Below are 20,063 nucleotides of genomic sequence, written 5' to 3' on the forward strand. Positions count from 1 at the left end.
AAAGGCATCCATATCAAAAAGGAAAAAATAAAATTATCCCTGTTTGCTGATGGCATGATCTTTTATATATAAACCTTAAAGACTCCATTAAAAACTGTTAGTAAAGTTACATGATACACAACAAACATACAGAAATCAGTTGTATTTCTATACTTAACAATGAACTGTCTGAAGAACAAATTAAGAAAGCAATCCCATTATGATAGCACCAAAAACAATAAAACATTTAGGAATAAATTTAACCAAGGAGGTGAAAGACCTATACATTGAAAACTGTAAGATAATGATGAAACAAATTAAAGAAGATGCAAGCAAATGAAAAGATATTCCTGTGTTCTTGGATTGGAAGAATTGATATCATGAAAATGTTCATAGTTCTGAAAGTGATCAAATTCAATGCAATTCCAACCAAAATTTCAAAGGCATTTTTCACAGAAATTGTAAAATCTAAAAATTTGTTTGGAACTAGAAAAGACCCTGAATAGCAAAAGCCTTCCTAAAAAAGAACAAACCTGGAGACATTATAACACCTGATTTCAAACTACATTACAAAGCTGTAGCAGTCAAAACAAAAGTGTATTTTCATAAAAACAGGCACATGTATCAGTGAAACAGAATAGAAATTCCAGACATAAACCCTTATATATATCATCAACTAATTTTTGACAAGGGTTTCAAGAACACACAATGGGGAAGAGGATGGTCTCTTCAATAAATGGTGTTGGGAAAACTGGATATCCTCATGCAAGAGAATGAAAATGGACCCCTATATTATGCCATTTATAAAAACTAACTTGAAATGGATCAAAGATGTAAAAATAACACCTAAAACCATAAAACTCTTTGAAGAGAACATAGGGAAAAAAGATCTTTGACATTGGTCTAGGTATTGAATTCTTGGATAAGTTACCAAAAGCACAGGAAATGAAAACTAAAATTAGTGGGGCTACATAAAACTAGAGTTTCTGCACAGCAAATGAAGTAATATATTGAAAAGGCAATATACAGAATGGAAGAAAATATTTACAAGGCATATATATGATAAGGGACTAATATTCAATATATATAAATACTTCACACAATTCAATATCAAAAAAGAAAATCATCTAATTAAAAAATGGGCAGAGAAAATAAATATTTTTCCAAAGAAGAGATATAAATGGCCAACATGTATATGAAAAGATTCTCTCATCAGGGAAATGCAAATCAAAACCACCAATGAGATACCCCCTCATATGTGTTAGGATGGCTTTTATCAAAAAGAAAAGAGATAACAAATGTTGGCAAAGATGTGGAGAAAAGGGAACACTTATACACTGTTGTTTGGAATGTAAATTGGTACAGTCATTATGGAAAACAGTATGGACATTCCTCAAAAAATTAAAAATAGAACTATGTGATCTAGCAATCTCACTCCTTGGTATATATCTGAAGAAACTGAAATCAGTATCTTGATATCTGCATACCCATGTTCACTGCAGCATTATTCACAACAGTCAAAATATGGAAACAACCTAGTGTTTATCAATGGATGAATGGGTAAAGATGTGTATATAAATGGAATGGAATATCATTCTATCTTGAGTAAGGAGGAAATCCTGCCATTTGCAACAACATGGATGGCCCTGAGGGCATTATGTGAAGTGAGGTAAGTCAGAGAAAGACAAATGCTGTAAAATATCACTTATATGTGGAATCTAAAAATCTGAATTTGTAAAAACAGACGGTAGTATTGTGGTTATCAGGGGTCAGGAATTGAGATGCTGTGAAGAGTACTAACTTGCAAATAGTAGGTAAATAAGTTCTGGAGATCCAACACACAACATAGTGACTATAGTTAATATTACTGTATTACAAATTTAAAGTTACTAAGAGACTAGATCTTAATTGCTAACAAAAAATAGAAATAATTATGGGTGCACTCAAGTTGGCGGACGAGAGTGAGACAGCAGTGAAGCTGCCAGCACCTCCGCTGCCGCAGTTGATGGAAGGGAACAGAAACGGCCCTGAGCACTGCAGCGATTGCGAGAACGAGGAGGACAACAGCTACAGCCGGGGTGGTTTGAGTCAAGCCAACGACACTGGAGCCAAAAAGAAGAAAAAAAAAAAAAAGAAGAAGAAGAAGAAGAAGAAAGAGAAGGCAATGAGACAGATTCAGCCCAGGATCAGCCTGTGAAGATGAACTCTTTGCCCGCCGAGAGGATCCAGGAAATACAGAAGGCCACTGAACTGTTCTCAATGGGTCAGGAGCCTGCCAAAATCATGGAGGAGGTTAGCAAGCAAAGCTACCAGTTCTGGGACACGCAGCTTGTCCCCAGACTGGGAGAAGTGGTGAACACCCATGGGCCTGCAGAGCCTGACAAAGACAACATCCGCCAGGAGCCCCACACCCTGCCCCAGGGCTTAACCTGGGATGCCTTGGACCTGTGGGGCCGTGGTGTGCTGAAAGGGTTCTATGGCCTCCTAAACGAGAACTATCTGGAGGACAATGACAATATGTTCCGGTTCGACTACTCCCCCGACTTTCTCCCCCTTCTGGCTGGCTCCCCCAGTGGCACTGCAGGGTTCGAATGGTCTCAAGTCGGGAACTGGTTGGGTTCATCAGTGCTATCCCGGCAAACATCCGCATCTACGACACAGAGAAGAAGATGGTGGAGATCAACTTCCTGTGCGTCCACAAGAAGCTGTGCTCCAAGAGAGTGGCTCCGTTCCTGATCCGGGAAATAACCCAACGAGTTCACCTGGAGGGCATTTTCCAAGCTGTTTACACTGCCGGGGTGGTATTACCAAAGCCTGTTGGCACCTGTAGGTACTGGCATTGGTCCCTAAACCCACGGAAGCTGACTGAAGTGAAGTTCTCCGACCTGAGTAGAAATATGATCATGCAGTGTACCATGAAGCTCTACCAACTGCCAGAGACGCCCAAGACAGAGGGGCTGTGACCAATGGAAAAAAAAGGGCATTCCAGTAGTGCACCAGCTCCTCATCAGGTACCTGAAGCATTTTCACAGCATGCCAGTCATGAACCAGGAGGAGGTGGAGCACTGGTTCTACTCCCAGGAGAGTATCATCGACACTTCCGTGGTGGAGAACGCAAATGGGGAGGTCACAGACTTCCTGAGCTTTTATACGCTTCCCTCCACCATCATGAACCATCCAACCCACAAGAGTCTAAAGGCTGCTTATTCTTTCTACAATGTCCACACGCAGACCCCTCTTCTAGACCTCATGAGTGATGCCCTTTTTGCGCCAAAATGAAAGGGTTCAATGTGTTCAATGCACTGGATCTCATGGAGAGCAAAACCTTCCTGGAGAAGCTCAAGTTTGGCATAGGGGATGGCAACCTGCAGTATTACCTTTATAATTGGAAATGCCCCAGCATGGGAGCAGAGAAGGTTGGGCTGGTGCTACAATAATCAGTTGCCAGTGAGATTCTGGATAAAGCCACTGAGAAGTCAAACCAGGAAATGGAACCCCAACACTTGTTGGTCCAATTTTCACAAACGTGAGAATCCCTGGCAAAGGGAACAGAACTGAACCGACTTTACCAAACCGCCGCTGAACTTGACAATTGTATTGCAGTGGCATAGGCTGCGCTATGTCACCTCCCGCTGTGTCTCTGGTCTCCCTGTTTTCCAGTTAATCATATCCTTCTGCAGCCATGATCAAGGGAATGTAACTGCTGAAAACTAGCTCGTGATTGGCATATTATGGAGTTAATGGGTGAATAATAAAAGTATATATGTATAGATAAATATTTTAAATATCAAAAAGAAATAATTATGTGATATAATAAAGGTATTAACTAATGCTATTGTATTAATCATATTGTGATATATAAATCTATCAAACCAACATATTGTACACCTCAAATTTACCAATGTTATATGTCAATTTTAGCTCAATAAAAATATGCAAAGGAAAACTGTGTTATATCCATGTAATAAAATAATTCTCATCAGTATACAATATAAGTGTTGATGCATAGAACATAATGAATATTTTAAAAAATGTCAAGGGGAAAACAAAGTGACACAAAAGGGCACAAACTGCATAATTCCATCAACATAAAGTCTAAGAACAGTTGAAATTCATCTATGGCAATGGAAATCAGATTGCTGGTTGCCAATGGAGGCTGGGTATTGTCTGAAAATAGGCTTAAAAATTTCTGGAGTGATGTTTTGCAGTGTGATTAAACAAGACTATACACTTCTTAAATCTTATCCAATTTTAATAGCTTAGAACTTTGCATTTTACTCTGGATAACTTTTTTAACTCAAATATGTAAACAAATAACTTAAGCCTATAATTATAAGTTCTTTTAGGATAGAGAGAGAGGAGTAGCTTCTGATATATCTTTTTTGGGGGCAGGTGAACCATGGTGGGAGACTGGGTCTATCCTCAGGCCAGTATGGCAAACCTGTTCATTTTGCTTCTTTGGTTATAGCTGTTTGAGTCTAAGATTTAAGGCTAATTTCAACCATACTATGGGGGAACAACCAAATTATGCAAGTATTCTACCTTGAACTAAATGAGAAATATGGAAAAATGGTTATTGTCCAAGCATTCATAAGGTTCACTGGATCCTTCGCTTTAATATCTCTACGCACACATTACCTGCTTAAAGGCTCTTCCTGTCCATACTACTGAAATTATTCATCAACCAGGGTATAAGAGAGCAGGGATTTGTTGGTGTTTATGATGTTTCTCCTGTGTTGATAACAGCACCTGACACATACTAGGTGCTCAACAAATATTTGTTAAATTTATATGTAAATGATAGTAATTCAAATTTCTGCTTTCCATCTCACCCATGATAAATAGCTTTCTATTTAAACACCCAGGATTTTAGAAATATTCAATTTGGTTTTAGGGAGTAGGCAATAACTGAGATATTGCCAAGCCTGAAGGAGATGTTCTCAGGAATTCAACACCACATCTAGTACATAAGCTATGGAAAACACACGCACACACACACACACACAAATGCACTCACATATAATGAACAAAAGAGGTCACGTTTACTACCATGATGCTATTGTTAATATTAAGTTCTGTAAAGTCTGCTAAGATCAACAGTTAGCAAACTTTTCCTGTAGAGGGCCTGAAAAAATATTTTAGGTTTTGTGTACAATGATGTCTCAGTTACAACTAAACAACTCTGAATGAAGCAGCAGTAGACATACATATGTAAACGAGTGTTCAATGGGGTTGGGAGGTAGAGGGAGAAACTAAAATGTTTCCAGTGCTGAACAGGCTTTTACATAACCAAACACATCCTTTCTGTCTCATGTAGATTTTGCAGTCTTTCAGAAAATAGAATATGCTTCAGGACTTTGAGTTACTGATACTGTTTCATTCAGAAACACTACTCTCATTCCTACACTCTATTCGTAACCATCTGCAATATGATCCTACACACTGTATCTGCTCTTGGACCATGTTTTGTCATCTGTACTTTCTGTCCTGTCTATTCAGTCCCATCCTCTACTGGTACAGCTACCTAACATTTATATGTTTTCACGTTTAGTATAGTACATGCAATCAAAACAAACACACAACTAAAATATTCCCTTAAACTCAATTCCCCCATTAGGTACACAGTTTAAATTACTTTTTGCAGTCCAGCCTGTGAAACTCATATTCAGCATCATTAATTTCTTGCCTAAATGTATCCCTCAAATTGCTGGAAGCTAGTTTTAGCTTCCAAAACTCAAACTGTTCTAGAGCAATTAGTAGTCTTCACTACCTGAGTCCATGGATATTTAGGGTTCACTTTCTTGACTCTCTACAGTATCTGCCACTATCAACTACCACTTTCTTCTTTTTTTTTTTTTTTTTTTAAAGATTTTATTTATTTATTTGAGAGAGAGAGAATGAGAGAGAGCGAGTACATGAGAGGGGGGAGGGTCAGAGGGAGAAGCAGACTCCCCGCTGAGCAGGGAGCCCGATGCGGGACTCGATCCAGGGACTCCAGGATCATGACCTGAGCCGAAGGCAGTCGCCCAACCAACTGAGCCACCCAGGCGCCCTACCACTTTCTTCTTAACACATTATCTTCTTTAGCTAGGTGCCCACCTTCTCAGTTGGCCCTACTAAGGTCAGATGACTTTTTCAGTCTTATTTCCAGATGCTTCCTCTGTTTACCCCTTAATAATTATTCCCGTGATTTCATATTTAATATTCTTCTCACCTTATTCTATGCACTCTACTTATTCAATTCCTTCCACAACTATGACTTCGAAAACTTTTCTGCATTAATGATCCCCAAATCTCTTTTCATACCAGGCCTTTTCCTAAACTCCAAGCTTTTAGTGTACATTTACCTGGTAATCTGACAAAAACCTGATACTTTACAAGTGTATGTCTCTATAACCATATGTATGAGATACCTTCATCAAGTTTGAGTTCCTAAATGCCTGATACATAGTTGGTATTTAGTAGAGATTTCTAAAAGTTTAGCAATACACAGAAAATAATAAGGCAATATAGAACTGAAATAAATGGTTAAAAAACACATGGTAATAACTTAATCATTCCAATCTTATATGGATATTAGTTTCTTCAAATGGAAGATAAGTGTTCTAAATTTGTGAATATGTCTTATACGCCCTTTGGGACCTATGATCCTAGCTCACTGTTTTTGTCACTTTTATACTTCACATGAGGTCTTTCTAAAGATTATCTTACAAATTGTGTAACAATTTGTCACATGCTTTTGAATGTAGATCCACTTTTTTTTCTAAGATTTTTATTTATTTATTTGAGAGAGAGAGAGAATGAACAGTAGGGAGGGGCCGTGGAAGAGAGAGAGAGAGAGCAGCAGACTCCCTGCTGAGCAGGAAGCCTGATGCAGGGCTCGATCCCAGGACCTGGAGATCATGACTTGAGCCGAAGGCAGATGCTTAACCAACTGAGCCACCCGGGCGTCCCATGCAGATCTACTTCTATCTAATTATACCTAAGATTAATAATTCCCAAATGTAATTCTGACAAACAATTTGGTTCATAAACCTATTAAAAGGCAATATTCATATACACAATAACATTTTAGGAGAATTCATGGCCAACGATAAGGGGAAACACACTTCTGGCCAGGTCCTAAACCAATTACTTATTATTTCTTTTTTAGAAGACACTCAGTTAGAACTGGGGTCTGAGCCCTTCAGGGTTTCCACCTGGGCTAGTTTTCAACTCTGTAAGTTATAACAAACAAACTTAAGGTTGAAGACAATGATTTTTTTCTGATAGAGATGTAAATGAATTTTGTTTCATCTGGTGGTGATGTGATGGATTTTCCCACCCCACCCAATGGAAGAGCTTATTTCAAACATTACGTCTGGTTGGACAGTAACTGGTTTTGCCTCCATTAGCATATTCATTTCAGCATTCCTGAGTCTGATTATGTGTTTCTTCAGGTTTTTCTCTTAAGAAGTTTTAATATGTTACCAGATCCCTTATTAACTAATGAATTTAATAAAATCTTTTGACATGTGTTCATTTAAAAAAAAAAAAAGACAGTTAAAGATTAAGGATTTCAATAGACATATTATAATAAAAAAGTTATAAAAGGCATTGTAAAAGTTCTTTTCATTTTCAATTAAGAAATTTTTCAGCCAGTTCTGGTTCAAGATGGTGACATAGGAGGATCCTGAGCTCAACCCCTCTCACAAGAACATACAACTGAATACGTAGTTATGTTTGAAATAATTTTCTCTGAAAGAAACCCAAAACTAGCTGAGTAACTCCAACACATGGACCAAATGAGAAAAACCCATATCAAAATGGGCAGGAGGGGCTGAAACACAATCTCATCACAAACCTCACTGTATAGTGACCATCCCCTTACCCCCCACATAGTGACCCACAACAGGAAGAAATTCACAATTCCAAGCTTCTCCCTGAGGAGTGAAGGTTTGAACCCCACATTGGCATCCCAACTTTTAGGACCTACCTCTGAGAGATGAGCCCCTAAAATATCTAGCTTTTAATGCCAACAGGTCTTATATCCACAAGATCCACAAGGCTATAGCAAACTGAGAGACAGTTCTTAAAAGGCCCACGTAAACTCACCTGGCTACACCCCAGAGGCCAGCCCAGAGGTATCCAACCAAAAAATGCACAGTCTTTCTGTGACAGAGGTCTTATGGTTTATCTTAAGGCTTCAGCCTGAGGAGCAGGCATCTAATTTAAAACAAATCTAGCAGCCTTCTGAAATACTCCCAAAGATGGAATCTGGCAGGTGTGTTCTTCATGCTCTCCCTGTCATGCTTCAGGTTGTCAGTATCTCCTGGAAAGAAGCTTGTGCACTCAACTGGCAACCACAGTTTTTAAAGCTCCACCCAGGGGATAACACTTGGTCACCAGACTCTGGTGGCTGGGCTTATGTTCACAGGTCCCATAGGACTATAACAAATGAAGAAAGGATCCTTAACCAGCTATACCCCAGGGCACAGAGGAGAGACAGCAAACTAAAATGCCCAGTTTTTTCTGTGAAATAGGCCTATTAGCTTATCTTCATAGCTATGGCCTAAGAGGCAGGCTTCTAAATAAACACACATCTAAGGGCCAAATATAATCTCACCAAGAGATCTTCATATTCTCCCCTGACTCTCTCTAAGTTGCTGGTATTTCCTGGAAAGCAGCTTGCACACACATCTCACGAACTGATATTTGTGACTACCCCCAGGGGACACCCTTGATTGCATGGCTCTCAAGGCCAGTAGGATTATGATCATGGGTCCCATATGACTGTAACAAATGAGGAAATAGTTGCTAACTGATTACATGCCAGGGCACAGAAGAGAGACAGGCAGACTGAAACAGTCTGTGAAAGAAGACTATCAGCTTATTTTCACAGCTTCAGCCTATAGGGCAGGCTTCTAATTAAACACACATGTAGGGGCTAACTACAGTTTTCTCCAGAGACCAGAGAAGTCAGCAGGCACCACCTTGGTGCTTTCCCTCTGCCCAACCTTAGGTTGCCAGTATCTCTGAGAAATAAGCTCATGTATAAGTCTGGTACTGTGGCTTTTGTAGCTGCCACCCAGAGGACACGTTCCTTGATAGCCTAACTCTGGTCGCCAACAGGTCTTCTGTTCATGGTTTGATGGGATGGTAATAAACAGTTCTTTACTGGCTACCACCCCAGGGCTCAATGCAGAGGGAGCAGACAGAAGTGCCCATCTCTACTCTTCCCCTGAAAGGGGTATATAAGCATACTTCAAAAGCTACTGCCTGAGGTTCTGGTTCCAAACAACTCAAATCTAGGTGCTGCCTGAAATCCTCCCCTGTGGGACACTGAGAGGTCTCACATACCCTCCACTACTGGGAATCACTGAGAATAATTGGTCGGGAAATCACAGAGATTTGAAAGACAACCAAGAGCTAGGGCATGGTTGAACAATAAGATTTATCTTCCTATGAGGTCACTCCTTCAAGACTGGGAAAGGAGGCTCTTTAATGCATAGAAACCAGCTCAGAGATTCAAGGGAAAATAGAAAAATAAAGCCATATATTACAAATGAAGGTACAAGATAAAACCTCAGAAAAAGACCTTAATAAAATGAAGATCAGTGATTTTCCTGATAAAGTGTCAAAATAATGGTTATAAATATGCTTACCAAACTTGGGAAAAGAATGGATGAATATAGTGATAATTTCAACAAAGAGAAACCGTATGAAAGTACCAAAGGGAAATCACAGAGCTGAAAAATACAATAACTAAGTTGAAAGATACAATGGGAAATTTCAAGAGTAGACTAGATGAAACAGAATAAAGGATGAATTAACTCAAAAGACAAGGAAGTGGAACTCACCCAATCAGAGCAGCAAAAGGAAGAAAAAATTAAAGAGAGTAAAGATGGCTTAAGAGACTGAATGGATATAAAACCAAAAAATAGTCTATATGCTGCTTACCGAACCCGCTTCAGATGGAAGGACACTAACAGACTGAAAGTGAAAAGATGGAAAAGATATTCCATGAAATGGAGACTAAAAGAAAGTTGGGGTAGCTATACTTACATCAGTCAAAATAGATTTTAAGACAAAGACTGTAATAAGAGACAAAAAAAGGTTATTACAAAAAAACTCATTACAAATGATAGAAGTTCTTTCTCCAAAGAGCAAGCAAATTATCTATATTAATTGTAAACATGATTGTCTTCCTTTTTTTTCCTTTTTTTTTTTTTTAGTTTTTTATCATTTTCTTCAGGATTAAGTGTAAGACATTTACCAAAGAAGTGTCAGTCGAACAAACATAGAAGAATCTAAATATATAAAGCAAACCGAAAGGAGGAAATACACAGTGATGAAGTAATAGTAGGGGATATATCACTTTCATCAATGAATAGATCATCCAGACAGGAAATCAATGAGGAAACACTGGCCTTAAACATTTGAGATCAGATGGACTTAAAAGACATGCAAAACATATCATTCAAAAGCAATGGAACATAAATTCTTCTCAAGTGCACTTAGAACATTCTCCAGGACAGATCATATAACAGGCCATAAAACAAATCTTAATAAATTTAAGAAAATTGACATCATATCAAACATCTTTCCAAACACAATGGTATGAACTAGAAATCAATTATAAAGAAGAAAACTGAAAAATTCAAAAATATGTGGAGATTAAACAATATGCTATGATTAACCAATGGGTCAATGAAAAAATTAAAAGATTAAAAAAAACTTGAAACAGATGAAAATGAAAATACAACATACAAAAATGTATGGGATGTAGATAAAGCAGTTCTAAGAGGAAAGTTCATAGTGATAAATTCCTATCTCAAAAAAACAAGAAAAATCTCAAACAAGATAACTTTGCACCTTAAGGAACTAGGGATAGAAAAACAAACAAAGTTAGCAAAAAAGAAAATAAATAACAGATTAGAGTGTAAATAATACAATAGAGATAAAAAGACTAAATAGAGACTAAAAGAGACAACAGAAAATATCAATGATACTAAGCGCTGTTTCTTTGAAAAAAGATAAACAAAACTTATAAACCTTTAGTTAGACTGACCAAGAAAAAAAGAGAATTCAAATCAAATGAAAAATTAAAGAGGAGATGTTATAGCTGATACCATAGAAATACAAAGATCATAAGGGACAACTGTGAACAATTTTATGCCAACAAATTAAACAACTTAGAAAAGACAAATTCCTAGAAACATATAATCTATCAAGATTGAATCATGAAAAAAAAAAGAATCTGACAGAGGGATTATTAACAAGAATATTAAATAAGTAATCAAAAGCATTCCCAACAAACAGAAGTTCAAGACTAGATAGTTTCACTGGTGAATTCTACCAAACATATAAAAAAGAAAACAATACCAATCCTTCCCAAACTCTTCAAAAATAAAAAAGGATGGAATACTTCCAAACTCATTTTATGTGTCCCGCATTATTCTGATACCAAAACTAGACAAGGACACTATTTAAAAAAAGAAATGTACAGGCCAATATCCTTGATGAACAAAGATGCAAAAATTCTCAGCAAAGTATTAGCAAACCAAATTCAAGAATATACTAAAAAGAGCAAACACCATGATCAAGTAGCATTTATTCTAGTGGTGCACAAATGGTTCAACATCCACAAATCAATGTGATATGCCACATTAACAAAATGCAAGTTAAAAAATTGTATGATCATTTCAATAGATGCAGGAAAAGCATTTAACAAAATTCAGCATTCATTTATAATAAAATCTCTCAACCAACTGGATATAAAGGGAACATAGATTATAAAGGCCATATATGACAAACCCACAGCTAGCATCATACTCAATGATGATAAGCTGAAGAATTTTCTTCTAATATCATCAAGACAAGGATGCCCACTCCCACTACTTTTATTTAACATAGTATTGAAAGGGCTAGCCAGAGTAATTAGGAATAAAATTTGAGAAATCAAGCCAATGTCAATACAATTTCGTTGTCTCATTAGCTTTTAAAGTGGTAGCATCTTTGGCTGGTTGATAGAGCATCTGACTCTTCATCTTGGGGTCGTGAATTCGAGCCCCACATTGGGTGCAAAGATAACTTAAGTAAGTTAAAAAAAAAATCTTAAAAAAAGTGGTAGCATCATGTGTTAGGGGATCATGTGTTAGGATGCTAGAGACTACCAGGGATTTGAGGCCTGTACTTTGACAAATACTGCCATGGACAGGTATAATGAGAAAGGTAGAGAATGGAAATGCCAGGGGCATGAACTTCAAAATTAGAAGGGCTTGTAGGGGGAAGAAGAGTAATGATTTGGAACTGATGATGGACAACCAAGCCTCTTGAGTTATGAGGTGTGGGAGGAGAACCACTGTCTTTGGAGTTACCTATAAGAAGCAGTATTGGGAGCTAAGTTTTAATTACATCTTATAGATGAAGAATTCTGTGAAAAATATCAGACTAAAGATAATTTATGACACAAATGAAAGTGTGAAGGGCCTACCGATAACACTGGTGAACTGAAAAAAAAGAAAAAAAATGAGAATGAGTGAATGAGTAAGAAAGAAAATTTATAATTTTAGATGCAATATTTTCTTTCCCTTTTTTGACTGAGTTGAGTTTGGAATTGCCTTCCTCCTTGTCTATTCTGCCATAATCATCATACAGCTCTTGCCTTGAATCATTACAACTACTCTCTAACTGGCTTTACCTCCAGGCTCATACTCTTCAATCTCTTTCTCCAAAGAGCAAGCAAATTATCTATATTAATTGTAAACATGATTGTCTTCCTTTTTTTTCCTTTTTTTTTTTTTAGTTTTTTATCATTTTCTTCAGGATTAAGTGTAAGACATTTACCAAAGTATAAGACTTCTACAATCATTCCTTCTTCATTGTTCACTACGATTACTCCTGAAATTTATGGACCATGATGTCTAATCCTTGATGTCTCATGCCTCTATACATTGCTCATGCTGTTTCCTCAGTCATCGGGGAGCTATTATTTGCTGACAACTAACGTGTAGGAGAGAATACAGAATTATTTAATGGCATAGTAGACAGACCCAATTTATTTTTAAAAGTTGTCATATTTTTAAAGAAATGGTTTAAGATACATTGATTAAATCTGCGAATTGTGCCAGTGGATGGATCCTGTAATTTCTCTTTAGTAAACCTTGATTCTACTGTGCTTCAGCCCTTATTATCATCTGTCTGACTTTAAATCAGTCAGTTCCCTCAAATATAAGTTGGAAATAATATTTTTAATATTATTTTAATATTTTTATTACATATTTCACAGAATAATTAAGAGAACTGAATAAAGTAAAGCACATTAAGAAGTTCAATAGAAGTAACCCAGTTAAGGAAAAGTAGCATAGTGACAAGGTCCTGAGTAAATAATAGTTTTTATTTCTTTGTTTGCCATAGTTCTATTTTGTATTCACATATTACTCTGAAATGCAATATTCCTAAAATAGTTGTATAAAAGAAGTAGAACATGTATCTTCATCTTGTGTTTAGGTCTTTCTCAAAATCAGGATTTATAATCCTGCTGCCATATTTAGGGTTTTCTTAACAAGTCAGGAAATGAGTCTTATATAACTATAGGTTTTTTCAGCATGAATCTCACTGCTCTTCAGAATAGCAGGAGCTTGACGTTTATCATTGAGGACAACCAAAACAAAGACTTCCTCAGAGTCACACTGTACCCATAGGTAAGAATGACAAAGGTTGGGGATAGCTATAATGATATTGGTGATCATTTCTGAGGCATCATGATTCTAGAAAATTAGTTTCCTTAAGGACATGGGAATTCACACACAGACTTCTGCAGTACAGAGTTTGAAAACAAGTATTCTTGGTTATGGTACAGGAAACCAATATTGAAAAGAGAAATGTCCAGAGTTTTTTGGGGGGTAACTTCGATGATTTGGCAATAGTACACCAGAAATTTTCCACCTATAGGATTCTAAAATGCAACTGGTATATTCTTAAGAGCCAAAATAATGTTAATGCTTATGGATGAATTTGTACATTTATATTTACTACGTGAATAAAGCATTAAATATACGATACTTAAGCAGAGTTGGCAATAGAAAACAAAAGATGTAGGGTTTGTTTACATAAAATAGATTTAAGAAATCATCTGAAGAGATAGAATGAGATAGTGCTGCTCTTACTGTTCAGATCATTTTGCATCAAAGTCTCTTACAACTATGCATTTGTAAGTCATAGGATAATTTAGTAATCTTGAATCAACTCTATGGTTCTATTTTCTCTGAGTAGAAATAACTGCTGTCTTAGGTTAGACTTCTCAGTGTTCTGATAGTCTTAGAAATCCAAAATAGCTTATCATGCATTTGAATCCTAAAAAGGATGACAGTGGTTAACTAAACTAATCATGGAAAATAAATATTTATGGTTTTCCATTTGTTTTCATCAAAACTGTTTCTTGCTAGACATCGTTTAGCAAGATAATAATCTACCACTTTCTTTTCATTCAGTTTTGCCAGAATGCTGATTCCCCCCACACATACACACACAAAACTGTTACTAAATATAACTCAAAATAAAAAACTAGGCATTTATTTTTTGTTTATAATAATTTAATCACAGAGATGAATTATACCGGTACTGAATTAATTATTCATTTAAGAAGAGCAACATTTCTTCATAACTATGGAAATCTTAAAGTCCATTCCCAAATTTCCACATGTAAATATTTCTAATATTGCTTTTCATGGGTAAATCATGTAAATACAAAAATTTTATTTCCATATCCTATAATTTCTAATGCTAGAAAGGAAGCATTATTTACTTCACTGCCATTATGGGCCTTTGCTATCACAAGGTAAAAATTAAATGTTGGCTGTAGGGTGCAAATTATGCATAGTCAGAATACAAAAGCAAAATGTGGAACTATTGCAAACCTAAAAGAGAAGGAAAACAATATTGGTTCTAATGGATTTTTGATTGCCAGTTGCAATATTCTTGCTTTCCATTTCCCTTCTGAAGTAAATGCTACTTTCTCATTGGGACACATGCATAGCTATGAGCAATAACAGTAATGTTATATCCAATAATTACTTGACACAATTTCCCTGACTAGTAGAATTGAATTTTGGTTTCTAATATGACTAATGTATACTAATATGACTTACATTGTACAGAACTGAAAAATGGTTGCTTTTATGCTGTTAGAAAAACTATTGGTCTTAATTTCGTAGAAGGAACTACTCCCAAGGTCTAAAAATTCTGCATCAAAGGTATTTACATGCTAAAAAGATTTTGTTTAAAAGGTAACAATTTAAATATAAGATTTTAAGCTGATATTTTAAGTAATATTTGCTGGAATCTCTAAAATATAATCACTCCTATTTTGCTGACTTACTATACCAAATAAGGACTTGGAGGTTTAATTCTATTTGGAAAAAGATTTGTCTTGTTTATTTTTTTTTTTTTTTTTAAAGATTTTATTTATTTATTTGAGAGAGAGAGAGAGAATGAGAGAGAGAGAGCATGAGAGGGAGGAGGGTCAGAGGGAGAAGCAGACTCCCTGCCGAGCAGGGAGCCTGATGCGGGACTCGATCCCGGGACTCCAGGATCATGACCTGAGCCGAAGGCAGTCGCTTAACCAACTGAGCCACCCAGGCGCCCAGATTTGTCTTGTTTAGTCTACTCCTGGCTGATTTTTTTTCAGCTTAAAATATCAATTTTAAAGAAAAAAATCAATGTTTATTAAATATTTATTAAAAAGTTGTCCAGTTTATCTTTTTAGCACAATTTTTTGAATCATATTAATAGGAAAAAAAATTATTTCATAGAAGCCTCCAGAGTAAATTCCAGAACATTCCTTGATAACACATCCTAGGACTTAATAACTCCGCTTACATGAAAGTCCTACTTATATTATCTACAAATCATTTGTGCTCCAACCTAAACACATGTCCCCTGGTTGCATCCTCTGCAGAAACTGAGAACTGCTGGCCACCAGCTTTTTGAAAAATAACTTTTCATGTACTTGAATTTCTTTGCTAAATTTATCCACAGTCAATAAAAAAAAATCTATTTGTAAAAGTTCTCTGTTGGGGCCTCTTAGGCTGCCCAATGTTATTAAAATAATAATTTTTTCCTATATATACAAGAGAAAAATACTTAGCTTTAAAATGTGCATGAAAGCCTATATTTTTGCCACAGTTCAGAATGCTTGTTAGATATATCCATGAATTTTACCTTAAAAGTAATGACTTCCAATTTCTTTGTGTAGTTTTGTTGTGGACATTTGTTCTTTCTGCACTAGCCATTGCCATCTTCTTTTTATTCCATGTTTCTTTGGGAATGCTCAACTCTCCCATTTGTAGCCTTGTGTTTCCAGTGGAACAAACTCTATGATTAGCTCAGGGGTGAGCTCAAATTAATCATGATCTTTCACTCCTTCCCACCCCAGCGTAACCTCAACACATTAACTAATTGATGAAAATGAGGCTATATGGCTCAACTCGGGCCTGTGACACATGAGTATATATTTGCTGGGGCTTTTGTAAAAAAGCATTTTCTCTGTCTCCATAATAGGACCAAAATAGATGTTCTCTTTTCTAAATGGTATGGAGTGAGCAGATTTAGTAGGGGCCTGCACTATTTCTTCTATGAGATTAGCTATCCTGGACATGAAGTGATGAAAGAGAGGGCAGAGTCTAGAGAAGAATATCATGAGTCTCTTGATAGAGGTGCATTTAGGTCCAGCCCTCCCCTGGGCTATTCTGTTAAATTAAAAACATGGATATAGCTTTGTTTATATATATTATACATACACATAATTTTTGTTTGTAGGTCAATATCAGTTGATTTTTATATCACTTGAATAGATTATTAATTCATAAAATATTCTGGTTAAACATTTCTGTTTTTTTTTTAAGATTTTTATTTATTTATTTGACAGAGAGAGAGAGCACAAGCAGGGGGAGCAGCAGAGGGAGAGGGAGAAGTAGACTCCCTGCTGAGCAAGGAGCCTGACGTGGGACGCGATCCCAGGATCCTGGGATCATGACCTGAGCCAAAGGCAGATGCTTAACTGACTGAGCCACCCAGGCACCCCATCTTTTCTGGTTTTTAAAATTGTTTGATTGGCAATCCAGAGCCACCTAATAAATGTTTCAGAAAATAAATATTAAAAAAGATATGTGTTCTCAAGATTAACTTCTCTAAATGCTAATAGTGTTCTTTATCTCTGGGAATACTTTTTTTTTTTTTTCTCTTTTAACTACAAATTTCTCAAAATAATAAATGACTATGATAGAGTTCTTCAAAAGAACAAACTTTAATCCTCCAAACATGCCAATCTCAAGTTGTTTGATATATTGAAGACCTTTATATGATTAGATGCAAATAAGAAAGCAATTAAGTCATTATTCATTAGTACTAATGAGCATGTTATTCAGGCTTATTTCTCAGTAAAAGAAAAAGAGTGACTAGGAGAAAAGGGTAACAACAGGATTAGAATCCTAAACAGCAGTCATATTGCAGTGCATGATGGGTGTGGAAGGATATACACAAAAGCTATCTGGAGCCCTGGGGCTCCTGGGGCAGGTAACTAAGGAGCCAAGGAATGGGATGGGAGGGAGACAATGTTTCATTCTACATTTTCTTATACCTTCTAAATTTGAAAAGGTGCACCTATTACCTATGCAAAAGTAAATATTTTAAAACCACAAAAAATAACAATAGTTATATGTCAATTATATTTCAGTAAAGCTGGGGGAAAAAATCACCTGCCACTTGCCATTGTTTTGGGGACATAAATTATTGAGAATGAGGTTTGCATTTTCTAAGTTAATGCGTTCTTCATACCATTTTCTCTTTTATAAATATTTTAAGGCTTCTTTTCCTTTGTTCTCTCGAAGATGTTCTATTATCCCTAAAAGTATTTTTTCCTATTTTTTTCCTCTAATTATGTTATTTCTGACACAACTCTTTATTCCAGTCATATTCTTCTGCTCTAAGCACTGTCTACCTAGAGATAATTCCATGCTTTAAACATACACACATGCACATTTTTTTTGCATTCATTAAAATAATGTTCCATAAATCTGGGACTATGCAATCTGTTAATACATTTGATGGCCAGCATTCATGCAGTTGACTTTGACCAAATTTATTTCAAATATTACAAATATGTATCATCATTTATTTATCTAGCAAACATGTATTATCTTCTTTGTTACTGGCATTGTCTTTGACATTGCAGATATAATTACCAATGAGAAACTTCAAGTAATTTGCTCTCGTTAACTTTTAATTAATTTACACATTACATGGAAACATTCTGAAAAGCTTTTGACATTATCTGAAACCAGGATGTGTTAACTTTAAACTGCAGTGATAATATCCTTTATTTCATTCACATCCTTGTAGCAAAATCTAGAAGACTAGGTTGAAAAAATATTGGAAATGAAAGCATTTGAAAATAGGTTGTGACTGGATTTAGAATTGCTTGAAAAAAATGCTGCATCCTGATGTTGCATAATTGGAGGTATAATTTTTTACTTGAACTTTAAGCAGTAAGTTCTTACAGGGAAATTGTTCCCATGGGAAAGTATTCCATCCCATAGTCTCATCCTTTACAACAGATTGTTTTTGTCTTAAAAATGTAGTCACTACAGAAATAGGCTTTCAGGTTAAAGAAGGCATTTAAGTAGTGTGTTCTATTCACTTGATCATAATTTTTACATGGTATGGTTTGTGGAAAATAGAGACTTACCAAGCACCCCACATGATTCTTATGACCAATCTGTTTTTTGGAAACATGCTGGAGAAGCATAATAACAGTGACTAGACTGGGATGCCTGGGTGGCTCAGTCATTCAGGTGTCTACCTTTGGCTCAGGTCATGATCCCAGGGTCCTGGGATCGAGTCCCACATCGGGCTCCTTGCTCAGCGGGGAGCCTGCTTCTACCTCTGCCTGCCACTCCCCCTGTTTGTGCTCTCTCTCTCTCTCTCTGACAAATAAATACATAAAATCTTAAAAAAAAAAAAAAAAGACTGACTAGACTAACTGCCTCCAGTTTCTTATTAAACTTATCAACTTGAAATCTACATATTCTTAAAAGTAGAGATGATAACTTTCAAGATTCCCCTATCATTTACAAAATAAAATTATATTTCATCCTGTGCAACTTATAGGCAATTCTCATGTATAAGAAAATCCAGGATACCAAATACTACTTTATAGATAATGCTTAGTTTTCTTTATAATTGCAGTATCTCAGATATCATTAAATTTAGTCCTTATATCAATGCATTTGAAAAATGCACCCATCAGCTTCATTATTATGCTTTCTGGTTTCATTAGTCTTTTATAATTATGTTCCTTGAGAGTACTTTTCACATATCATATCAATCTCATACCACAAGCATCAATATTCCCAATTTCCATATAGTGTGTTTCCATAAATATCCTACATTAAAATTAACCTTGTCTCACTGCATTCTCTTTTTATTCTGATGTATGTTATTTGGCATATTTCTATTTCTGAATTTAATAAAGTACAAATTTTTTTAATTGAAGGCTATTTCAAATTTTTTCTTTTTTTTAAAGATTTTATTTATTTATTTGTCAGAGAGAGAGAAATAGAGAGAGCACAATCAGGAAGAGCAGCAAGCAGAGGGAGAAGCAGGCTTTCCACTGAGCAAGGAGCCAGATGAGGGACTGGATCCCAGCATCCTGGAATCATGACCTGAGCAGAAGGCAGACACTTAACTGACTGAGCCACCCAGGCATCCCTCTGTCCTTTCTTAATTCTCATTTGTTTAACTATCTGTTTTTCCAGATACCATGACTTTTTCTTTTCTTTCTTTCTTTCTTTTTTTTTTTGAGGGAGATAGAGGAGGGGCAGAGGGAGAGGGAGAGAGAGAATCTTAAGCAGACTGGCTCAATCACACAACCTTCATATCATGACCTGAGCTGAAATAAAAAATCAGACACCTAACTGACTGAGCACCCAGTTGCCACCCAGATACCTTGACTTTTAGTTTATTTGACTTCCATGATTTCAGAAGAAATTTTATTATTAAAAAAAATTATATGTAATGATTTTGAAAATGTTAATTGGATAGAA

At 36.1% G+C, this 20,063-nt stretch overlaps 1 long non-coding RNA gene and 1 pseudogene across 2 annotated transcripts in view; one reads left to right on the forward strand and one right to left on the reverse strand.

Moving 5' to 3' along the window:
• LOC144381281 (uncharacterized) overlaps positions 1 to 20,063 on the reverse strand; it is a 476,574-nt gene that overhangs the window by 174,473 nt on the left and 282,038 nt on the right. The window lies entirely within an intron of this gene.
• Positions 1,936 to 3,575, forward strand: LOC144381280 (glycylpeptide N-tetradecanoyltransferase 1 pseudogene; annotated as a pseudogene).

Source organism: Halichoerus grypus, chromosome 3 (genome assembly GCF_964656455.1).
Source record: "Halichoerus grypus chromosome 3, mHalGry1.hap1.1, whole genome shotgun sequence".
In the NCBI taxonomy this organism is placed as follows: domain Eukaryota; kingdom Metazoa; phylum Chordata; class Mammalia; order Carnivora; family Phocidae; genus Halichoerus; species Halichoerus grypus.